Here is a 364-nt window from a genome sequence, read left to right as displayed (position 1 = left end):
CCCCCCCCCCAAGATATCGATAGTCGGATTCATCGATGGTCTGTAATGCGAAACGACATTCTTTCGAAATTCGACGCGAATAGCACGCGGACCTTTTACAAAGTGCACCCGTTCACAGTTGGCTGTAATTGGAGCCACCATAGTTAGCGTTGAATAAAATCACTTGTGCAAAAACTGGCAAGACTATGCGAAATTCGAGCGCAATCGATACGCTCGACTGTTCTGGGGATCTGTCATTTATAGCACAGGAAACGCTATATATGTTGCTTTTCCTCAGCGCGGTTATATTACGTCGTATGGCACGATTGACAAGGAAGAGAGAGAGAGAGAGAGAGAGAGAGAGAGAGAGAGAGAGAGAGAGAGA

The 364-nt window shown here is 46.4% G+C and overlaps 1 protein-coding gene across 2 annotated transcripts in view; it reads right to left on the bottom strand.

Moving 5' to 3' along the window:
• The window catches only part of LOC116843963 (prolyl 4-hydroxylase subunit alpha-2), a 140,004-nt gene that overhangs the window by 133,929 nt on the left and 5,711 nt on the right, over window positions 1-364 (bottom strand). The window lies entirely within an intron of this gene.

Source organism: Odontomachus brunneus, unplaced genomic scaffold (genome assembly GCF_010583005.1).
Source record: "Odontomachus brunneus isolate Ranch 3 - 2012 unplaced genomic scaffold, Obru_v1 Obru_scaffold_037, whole genome shotgun sequence".
Taxonomy (NCBI): Eukaryota; Metazoa; Arthropoda; class Insecta; order Hymenoptera; family Formicidae; genus Odontomachus; species Odontomachus brunneus.
This window is presented reverse-complemented; position numbering and strand designations above follow the sequence as displayed.